We start from the raw sequence: 7867 nt of genomic DNA on the forward strand, positions 1-7867 counted from the left end.
TGAGGGGCCCTACCCCTTTCCCCATCAGGGTTGGCTTCACCCCGATACCTTGTTCCCACTTGGACTGGTGATTCACACGCGATGCCTTTCTTCAGTCTCCTTTATTCAAAATCAAGCATGCGTGTTCCTTCTGTCATGTCAGGATGGGCAGGACCATCAGCAGTGTCCGCTCCAGACCACACCCTGGAACCCCAGAATTCCTTGCCAGATGGCCCCTAACCCACCTCTCAGGCCTGTGTGGCCCCTACTCTGGGTTTGCCCACCATGTACCACTGGGCAGAGGGCCACTGCCTGCCTGTAGGTGCATGCACAGGGCTGGGAGGGCGGTCTGAGGCAGCCCTCCAATAGCTGGGTGGGGATGGAAAACAGCAGGCTGCCTGCAGCTCCCTAAGCCGCCTCGCTGTGACCCAGGCCTTCAGGAGTCCCCAAATGCGAAACACAGGGCCATTAAGGAAGTGTGTTTCCTAGAGCTGTGTATCATAGTACCACAGACTGGGTGCCTGGGAACAACAGAAATTTATTGTCTGAAGGTTCAGGAGGCCGGAAGTCTGAGATCAGCGTGTCGGCAGGGCTGCAGTCCCTCCGAAAACTCCAGGACAGACTCCCTTTTGTCTTCAAGCTTCTGGCAGTTCCTTGGCCAGTGGCAGCTTACCTCCTGTCTACACGTGATGCTCCCCTGTGTCTCTCTGTGTTCCAATCTGTCTTATCAGGACATCAGTCATGTACGATCAGTGCCCACTCTAATGTCCTCATCTTAAGACCTTATAAAGAGTCTGTAAAGACCTATAAAGACTTTGTCTCCAAATAAGGTCACATTTGGAGGTACTGAGGGTTAAGACTTAAACATCTAGATTTTGGGGGACACAGTTCAGCCGCTGACGAGGGGGAGTCAAGGAGGACTGAGTGTGTTTTTCTGAGCAGTCTGTCACTTGGTTAGGTTGTGGACATTCAGGCTTGTCGCACTGGGCCGCCATGTGTACTCTTAGGGGAGCTGGAGGAGGCCCAGTGACCTCGGTCGTGTTGTTCCCACAGGGCGCTGTACGCCTTGCTGTGGCTCAGAATCGCCACTTGCTACCGAAAGGCCATCTTCAGGAGCTATGGGAGGCACCTGGGTCTGATTCTGGAGGTGGGCCTGTCACCTGTTTGAACCCTGATCAGAACCAGCTTGTCCACCTTTTCCCAGGCCCTCAGAATGGTTTGCTCCTGAAAAGCCCAGCAATTCTAGCCACATGCATGGGGGAAACTAAGGCATGTGGAAGGAATGGCACTGGCCCACCAGGGACAACTGCCTGGGGTGCCCCCTTCCATGGTGGGAACCATGGCTCTCTGACAGGCTTCCCTGATCCCTGGGGCAGGGGTGGGCGCCCTTGCACTGAGTCTCGGTGTTCTCATCTGAGGGGCGGACATGGCCCTGCCACCCTCCCAAGGCAAGTGAGAGATCACGATGTGCTCAGGACGGAGCCGTGGCCTCTGAGCTGGACTGCCAAGGGCCCGTCAGCATTTGAGCTTGGCCCGCCCACCCAGCTCTCCCAGTTACCTGGTTTTCCAGACTCTCCAAGTCTAGGCCCAAACTGGGAGCAGTGCCTGGGCTTCACCTGCCTGAGTGAGAAAGGCAAACTTCCTCAGCCTCCTCCTCCAAGGAGCCCTCCCTGATGGCACTCCCTGGCAGAGCCATTCTGTGCCACCTATCCTCAAGGCCTGTTTAGCCTGTGTCATGTCTGTGAAATGAAAAGGACATGTGGCCGGGTGTGGTGGCTCATGCCTGTAATCCCAGCACTTTGGTAGACCGAGGCAAGAGGATCACTGGAGGTCAGACATGCCTGTAATCCCAGCTATTCGGGAGGCCGAGCCATGAGAATTGCTGGAGCCTAGGAGGCAGAAGTTGCAGCGAGCTGAGATTGCGCCACTGCACTCTAGCCTGGGTGACAGAAGGAGGCTCTGTCTCAAACAAAACAAAACAAAACAAAACAAAAAACCTATGGCTGTCCTGACCTGAAGGAGGCAGGGGGCGTTAGGAGGAACGGATGGGCTGCTGGCGAGGCAGGCCAGGAGAAGGAGGCAGAGTCAGGCACAGCCTGAGGACCTGGCCAAAGCTGCAGCCTCTTCCCCGCTCCATTTGCAACGGGGAGCACGCAGTGCACTGTCAGTGGACGCTTGGTAGATGACTGAACCGGCAGGGAAGGAACCCGGGAGGCGGGGGAGGCCTGCTGCCTTGGGGCTCAGTGTTAACTCTGTAACGGGGGGTCTCATGCGCTGCCAGAGGTTTCCAGGGGAAGCTGAGGGTCTGGCTTGGGGGTTTCCTCTTCCCTCAGAGCTTAGCTGAAGTATTGCCTCACCCAGGAAGCCTTCCTCAACCCCCGATGTGCCTGACCCAGGATCCATCGGCCACGGTGACCTGGGAGGTGACCCATGCGTAAGTCTGGTGATCGTGGCAGAATTCTTGGCTTGGCGAGTTTCTCTAAAACTGGATAATAATTGTGGAAATCTAAAACGTTTTTGTTTTACTTTATTCTTTTTTTTTAGACAAAGTCTCCCTCTGTCACCCAGGCTGGATTGCAGTGGCATGACCTCAGCTGACTGCAACCTCCACGTCCTGGGTTCATGGAATTCTCCTGCCTCAGCCTCCTGAGTAGCTGGGATCACAGGCATGCACCACCGTGCCTAGTTAATTTTTGTATTTTACTAGAGACAGGGTTTCACCATGTTGGTCAGGCTGGTCTCTGATTTCAGGTGAGCCACACTCCTCGGCTTCCCAAAGTGCTGGGATTCTATGTGTGAGCCACTGCGCCTGGCCTGTGTTGCTTTATTCTTGATTTTAGTTTTTACTCAATAGAAAAATGAGATTTTTGTTCTGAAAACCTCTCAGAATGGACCAAGTCTAGAAAGTTCTATTGCAAAATGGTAAGAGTCAGGAAAGCATTGGTGGCCTCGTGGGTGCTCTCTTTTTTTAAAACTGTGTGACCTTTTAAAAACTAAAAGGAATTTCAAAAAAGTAACCTGAGCTTGCAGCTATAACAGGCCAGATGTTTGGGGAGAAAATCGTTTTCCCAAAAATGTTTTCTGCTGGGCCATGTGGGGCCCTCAACGCACACCGCTCATCCTCCTAAAGCAAGGCAAGAACCCTGTCCCCACTGTGCAGAGCGACAAAGGCCCCTCCCCAGGGGTACTTCCCTGCTGGGGCCTGAGCTCTGACCATCAGACTGTCCTACCTGGCTGCATCCTGCACAAGCAGATGAGTTGGCCCGGGTGACGTGACATCGAGCTGCCACCCTCAGGTTCAGAAATGATGGCTCAGAGACACCAGGCAAGGTGCCCAGGGGATAGAAAGAATGACAGGCTCATGGAACCAAGCACCCACTGCGTGCCAGGCCAGTTGAGAAGCTGGGACACAACTGGACCGAGGAGGGACTGGGTCTGGGCGGGGGCCGCCCCCATCCTCATCCTGCACACCGAGGCCTTGACCTGGCCACCAGTCGGCTGGAGGGTAGTGGGACAACTTTTTTCCCACCTCTCGAGTCTTTTTGTACTTTCTGAATTTTCTACAATGAGCATGTATCTATTCTCTAATAAGAAACCAGGATTTTAAATGCTTTGTAAACGTAAACTGTTGCAAAATTTCCCATGACCGTTCTGATGGTCACTTGTTGGGAAAGATGTGGACTGACCTGGGTCCTCAGCGGCTGGGATTACACTGCATTCCCGTGCTCTAAGGAGTTACGATGAAGCATAGGATTTCAGGTGGGAGTTTCTGCTTTCATTGGCCCGGAGCTGTTCCCAGCTAAGCCGGCGGGTCACAGGGTGCACAGGTGGGTCAAGGGCAGCCCAAGGCTTAATGCTCAAGGGCCAGTTAAGCTTCTTTGATGCCCGGCACCTGCGCAGCGAGCAGCGCGGGCCCCCGGGTGCCTGGTCCCTGGAGAAGCGTGGGAGGCTTGCCTCCTCCTTCCGCACGGGCTTCCTGCCCGCTTCCCCCAGCCCCTGACCAGTGGCTCCTCAGCCCTCACCAGTCCCTGGTCTCAGCGTGTTTCAGTCCTGCCTCTTCACCAGCCCTCTGGTGGCCTGAGGTAAGCGCACACTCCTCCCTGGGGTCCAGCGTCTTTCCCTGCCTCCCCTTAAAAAAGGCTGACCAGGAGGGTCCTGACGGCCTGGGGTGGGCGCAGTGCATCTGGTAGCCATGCTGCTGAAGCTGAGTCTCTGCTCCAGCCATTCAGGTTCCGTGGCCTAGCATCTGCCTTATACCTTTGAAGGAGGCATTCCTGGCTGACCCCCACCAAGGGGCAGGGGTTACATTTGGATATGACCCTGGCAGGGAGCCTCTCAGTGGCCTGTAAGGCTGGCTGAGGCTCATCCGTACAGAGACATCAGAGAGATTCAGCCTTGGGAAGCTGCTTGGAAGCCTCCCGTTTTACAGATGGGGAGACCGAGGCCTGCGGTGAGGGGGAGTCTCCCTGCAAATGAGGCTTTGGAGACTGTCTGGAGTCAGGCTGTGGGACCTGGGCATGTTACTTGGGCTTTCTGTGCCTCAGTTTCCTCTCAGTCCCCACACAAACTGGGCATGCTAGGACTCCTGTCCTTGATAGATGGAGCTTTGCTGCCATCTCTGGAGGGAAGTGGAGAGGGGAAAGGGCTGCTGGTGGCTCCCTGTCTACACTCGCCTCCCTCTGCCTACACTGGCAGCTCCAGTTTTCTTTCTTTCTTTTTTTTTTTTTTTTTTTCCTGAGATGGAGTCTTGCTCTGTCACCCAGGCTGCAGTGGCACAATCTTGGTTCGCTGCAACCTCCAGGTTCAAGTGATTCTTCTGCCTCAACCTCCCTAGCAGCTGGGACTACAGGCATGTACCACCATGCCCAGCTAAGTTTTGTATTTTTAGTAGAGACAGGCTTTCACAGTGTTAGCCAGGATGGCCTTGATCTCCTGACCTCATGATCCACCCACCTCGACCTCCCAACGTGCTGGGGTTACAGGTGTGAGCCACCGTGCCCGGCCACAGCTCCAGTTTTCTAATAATCACCCAGCTACCACTGATGAGGGCTTCGCCATCCCCGTTTTACAGATGGGAAACTGAGGCTTAGGCCTGTGAGTCACATATTTGCTAAGTGGCTGCCTTAGTCAGTTGCAAGGGACAAAGACCCTTAAACTTAAACCCACTGGATGAATAAGGAGCCATGTTGTGGTTGATGGGGAAAGGTGTCTGCCGGGCTCCATCTGTCTCTCCGTCGCTCAGCATGCTTTCCTCTGTCTGTTGGCTTCATTCTACCCTACCACCGATGCTGCAGCTTCAGGGTTCTGAGCAAACACCTTGCCCCTCGCAGTCCTAGAGGCAGGGCTCTAGGATCCTAACATCGCCTCTCAGGATGGATCACCCTCATCACTGTGGCCAGACAGAGGCACTTGGATGGGAAAGGGTTCTGGTATCTCTATACCTGTCACTGGATAACCACAGAAACTTCTGAGAATGGCAATAATCCTTTCCTGTGCTCATGAACCTGCAATTTAGCCTGGGCCCAGCATCTGGTCGCTGCCCCGTGGGGAGGTTCAACTGAAGCAGCAGGTCCGTTCCCAGCTGGCTCATCACAGGCTGACACGTGGGTGCCGGCTGTTGACGGTTCTCCCCAGGGCGGCTTGACCTTTCTCACAGCATGCTGGCTGGCTTTCCAGGCACAATCATTCCAGAGGCCAGAAGGTGGAAGCTGCTAGTTTCTCAAGGCCTCAGCCCAGAAACGACACTTCTGCTCTATGATTTTCATGAAGCATAGAGCCCGGATTCAAGGATTTCAAGAAACAAAGATCTCACTTTCAATGGGAGCGTCAACAAATTGAAAGGCCATCAGAGGGGCGAAGTCCTGCGCTTTGGGCGCCAGCACCAGGCCAGGTCACTCCCGACCACGTCTTGAGTATCTGCTGTGCATCTGAGCTCCAGGAGCCTGCTCCGCATTAGAACACCAAGATCAGGTTGAGACCTGAAATGTATGCATGATCCGATGACTTTTTTTTTTCTTTTTTTTTTGAGACGGAGTCTTGCTCAGTTGCCAGGCTGGAGTGCAGTGGCGTGATCTCGGCTCACCGCAGTCTCTGCCTCCCGGTTCAAACAATTCTCCTGCCTCAGCCTCCCGAGTAGCTGGGATCACAGGCATGTGCCGTGACGCCTGGCTAACTTCTTGTATTTTAGTAGAGATGGGGTTTCACTATGTTGGCCAGGCTGGTCTCAATCTCCCAAGCTCGTGGTCTGCCCGCCTCGGCCTCCCAAAGTGCTGGGATTACAGGCTCAGCCACCGCGCCCGGCCGACTTTTCTTTTTTTCTATTGTTTTGTGATAAAACACAGGCACACGAATATACAGACGGTGGCTAGAGGGCGCTGAGTGTGACCATGCTCTTCAGGTGCAAATCAACCGACCCACATCCCACACCTCCCCTCCGGGACTCTCACTCTGGGCTGCCAACCCCCGTACTCGTCACCCTGGGGCAGGTACCAGACAATCAGCGAGAGCCTCTGTGCCCCAGAGCCCACTGAAATGATTCACACCAGCCAGTCCTCAGCCTGCTTCACCTGCCTTGCCCACGTCTTTCTCCAAAACCCCAGTAAAGGCGCTGCCCCCAGTTCCCCCATTCCCCCCGCCTCCTGACCAACCCTGGTGCTTCCCTGTGTGGCCCTGCCAGGGTGGAAGCCTCTTCCCTTGGGGAGCTGTGATACCAAGCTATCTTCTCAATGCTAGTTGTCCGCTGATCTGTTGGCCTCACCATACCTGAAAAATAATAAAGCAGGGATCATTTTCAAACAGGTCTAAAACCCCTCTGCTCATGCAGGATAGGCCAGAAGTGAGGGGGAATGAATGAATGGTCTCAAGAGTGGCCCTCAGCCAGTGTCTCTCAGGCGTTGGAGGGCAAATGTCCAGCTGGATGGTACCGGGGTGACTGTCTACACCGTGAGAAGCCAGAATTGAGCCAGGATTCACAGCTCCTGTTGAACATAAACAATCTCACAGGGCATCACTATCAGACAAGGCCACTTTAACATCTTGTGGCACAGAAAAAACAAAGTCACAGGCCAGGTGTGGTGGCTCATGCCTATAATCCCAGCACTTTGGGAGGCCAGTGCAGGTGGATCAACTTGAGCCCAGGAGTTTGAGACCAGCTTGGCCAACATGCTGAAACCCCATCTCTACTCAAAAATACAAAAATTAGGCTGGGCGCAGTGGCTCACGCCTATAATCCCAGCACTTTGGGAGGCAGAGGTGGGCAGATCGCAAGATCAGGGGATTGAGGCCAACACGGTGAAACCCTGTCTCTACTAAAAATACAAAAAAAATTAGCTGGGCATGGTGACACATGCCTGTAGTCCCAGCTACTTGGGAGGTTGAGGCAGGAGAATTGCTTGAACACAAGGGCAGAGATTGCAGTGAGCTGAGATCACACCACTGCACTCCAGCGTGGGCAACAGTGTGAGACTCCCTCACACACACACACACACAAAATACAAAAATTAGTTGGGCATGCTGGTGGGGACCTGTACTCCCAGCTACTCCAGAGGCTGAGGCAGGAGAATCATTTGAACCTGGGAGGCAGAAGTTGCAGTGAGCCAAGATTGTGCCATTGCATTCCACCTGGGCCACAGAGCGAAACTCCGTCTCAAAATAAAAAAAAAAGGAAGAAAAGGGAAGACAATAGCAATATCCTGGGTGATACAAGTGGCTGCAGTTTCATACCAATTGCAGCTTGAGCCTCATTTCATTCCTCCACTTTCTGATGAAATGTATTAAGATACCTAAGCGCAGAATTGCTCCTACTTCCTAATAGCATCCAGTGCAGACGGGCTTCCTTGAACCCCCCTCAAAACCTCTAGTGCAGCCCAAATCCTCCTCTACGTCCCTA

Source organism: Saimiri boliviensis, chromosome 2 (genome assembly GCF_048565385.1).
Source record: "Saimiri boliviensis isolate mSaiBol1 chromosome 2, mSaiBol1.pri, whole genome shotgun sequence".
In the NCBI taxonomy this organism is placed as follows: domain Eukaryota; kingdom Metazoa; phylum Chordata; class Mammalia; order Primates; family Cebidae; genus Saimiri; species Saimiri boliviensis.